The sequence below is a fragment of the Chrysochloris asiatica genome, unplaced genomic scaffold (assembly GCF_000296735.1).
Source record: "Chrysochloris asiatica unplaced genomic scaffold, ChrAsi1.0 scaffold00239, whole genome shotgun sequence".
Lineage (NCBI taxonomy): Eukaryota > Metazoa > Chordata > Mammalia > Afrosoricida > Chrysochloridae > Chrysochloris > Chrysochloris asiatica.
Window position 1 is genome coordinate 421,283 of NW_006408757.1, and position 2,900 is coordinate 424,182.

The 2,900-nt window shown below is 40.9% G+C and overlaps 1 pseudogene; it reads left to right on the forward strand.

Moving 5' to 3' along the window:
- Positions 1-770: 770 nt before the first annotated feature.
- LOC102831301 overlaps positions 771-2,900 on the forward strand; it is a 3,213-nt pseudogene continuing 1,083 nt past the window's right edge.

Below are 2,900 nucleotides of genomic sequence, written 5' to 3' on the forward strand. Positions count from 1 at the left end.
TCCCGTAAGGATTTACACCCTCGGAAACCCTGTACAGGGTCGCTATGGGTCGGCTCCGACTCGAAGGCACTTAACAACAACAACAACAAAGTGGATAGAGAGAAATACTTTTAACTGATAGTATATGGAGGGGATTATAATCAATGTAATGAAACAAGTTATATGAATTGGTGAATGTGAAACTGATGGTGTGCCCTGTAAACTTTCACTCAATCCACATTAAAAACCTTAAAAAATAAAATATAAAAAATTAAAACAACAACAAAAAAACCCCATAGATGGAATAGAAGCAAATATTGTTGAATGATGATGCATGGAGGAGACTGTCAATTATTGCAGTGAAATGGTGAGTGTAAAACTGATATTTTCCCATGTAAACTATCACTCCATTCACAATAAAAATCTTTTTTTTTTTAAAAAAAAAAGAGCAAAGATGTGACTTTGAGAATTAAGGTGTGCCTGGCCCAATGGTATTTTCAATTGCCTTATATGCATGTGAAAGTTGGACAATGAAGAAAAAAAGACCTTAGAATAATCTATACATTTGAATTATGGTATTGTAAGAGAATATTGAAAGTACCAGGAACTGCCAGAAGAACAAATAAATCTGTGTTGTAACAAGTACAGTCAGAATGCTCCCCATAAGCCAAAATAGCAAGATATTTCTAACATACCTCAGATATGTTATCGGGAAGGACCAATCCCTGGAGAAGGCCATCATGCTTGGTAATGTGGAGGGTTTGTAAAAAAGATGGATTTAGGAGATAGGGATGGTCTGTGGCATGTCTACCTCAGAGTCAGAATGTTATACTCAGGCTCCTACAGGTCAGGAGTCATCATTTCCCCCTCCTGGTCAGTATCCTTATCCTAATGACTTTCCTCCTATGGGAAGAGGTACCTACCCACAAGCACCAAGTGGTGGCTACTCAGGAACTGGAGGCTACCTTGTCCCTGGAGGTTATCCTAGTGCCCCACATCCAGGAGGAGCCCCATCCTTTCCTGGAGTTCCTCTAGGCCAAGGTCTTGGAGCCCTACCTAGTGGAACTGGCTTTCCTCGTTATCCACAGTCGCCATCACAGTCTTTTGGCCATAACCCAGCACAAGTTCCAATGCCAGGTGGTTTTCCTGGAGAACAGATGCCTTTTCAGTATCCTGGAGGACAAGTTCCTTTCCTTAACTAGCCTGCTACAATGACTCAGGGCACTCAAAGAACAATCCGATATGCCGTGAAAGATACAAAACTTCTCTGAAAAGCAATGAAAAGTTTTAGGACAGACAAGCAGACAATCATGGATGCTCTGGCCAACTGTTTCAATGATCAAAGGCAAAAAAAATTAAAGCAGCTTTTAAGGCCATGTATGGAAGGATTTAATTAAAGACCTCAAATCAAACCAAAGACCTCAAGTGGAAATATGGAAGAACTGATCCTTGCCTTGTTCATGCCAACCATGTATTATGATGCCTGGAGCTTATGGAATGCAATGAGGGGAGCAGGAACTCAGGAACGAGTATTGATTGAGATTTTGTGCACAAGAGCAAATCAGGAAATCCGAGAAATTTTCAGATGTTATGGATCAGAATTTGGACGAGAACTTGAAAAGGCCATTAGGTTGGATACCTAAGGGCATTTTGAACATTTACTTGTATCCATGTGCCAGGGAAATTGTGATAGTTGTTGTTAGGTGCCATTGAGTTGATACCGACCCATAGCGACCTTATGCACTTAAACACTGCAATTTACAATTTACACTTAAACATGGATCTTAAACACTGCCCGATCCTGGGCCAACCTTACTAATGTTTGAGTCCATCGATGCTGCCACTTGGCCAACCCATCTTGTTGGGGGTCTTCCTCTTTTTCTCTGGCCTTACTAAACATGATATCCTTCTCCAGATAATAACTGGTCCCTCCTGACAGTATGTCCGAAGTATGAGAGACGAAGTTTGGCCATCTTGGCCTCTAAGGAGCACTCTGGCTGCACTTGTTCCAAAACAGATCTATTGGTTCTTCTAGCAGCCCATGGCACTTTCAATATTCTCCTCCAACACCATAACCCAAATGCATCAATTCTTCTACAGTCTTCTTTACTTAATGTCCAGCTTTCACATGCATATGAGGTTATTGAAAATACCATGGCTTGGGTCAGGCACACCTTAGTCTTCAAGCTGACATCTTTGTTCTTCAACACTTTTAAAAGGTCTTGCAGCAGATTTGCCTAATGCAATACATCGTTTGATTTCTTGACTGCTGCTTCTGTGAGTGTTGATTGTTGATCCAAGAAGAATGAAGTCCTTGACAACTTCAATCTTTTCTCCATTGATAAGAATGTTGTTATTGGTCCAGTGGTAAGGATTTTTGTTTCCTTTACATTGAGATGTAATCCATACCGAAGGCTGTGCTCTTTGATCTTCATCAGTAAATGTTTTAAGCCCTCTTCACTTTCAGCAAGCAAGGTTGTATCATCTGCATATTGCAGGTTGTTAATGAGTCTTCCTCCAATCCTGGAGCCAATCCTGCTCAGCATACAGGTTGAATAAATATGGTGAAAGAATACAGCCTTGTCACACACCTTTCTTAATTTTAAACCATTCAGTGTTCCCATGTTCTGGTCGAACAACTGCCTCTTGGTCCATGTACAGATTCCTTATGGACAAGAACTTGAAAAGGTCATTAGGTTGAATACCTCAGGGCATTTTGAACGTTAACTTGTATCCATGTGCCAGGTAAATCGTGATTAGAACCAGAATATAAACCATCAGATGGCTCAGGAAGATGCTCAGTGTGTCTATCAAGCTGGTGAAGGGAGAATAGGGACAGATGAATCCTACTTTAACATGATTCTTGCCACAAAAGGCTTTCCTCAGCTGAAAGCTACCATGGAGGCTTATTTGATGATGGC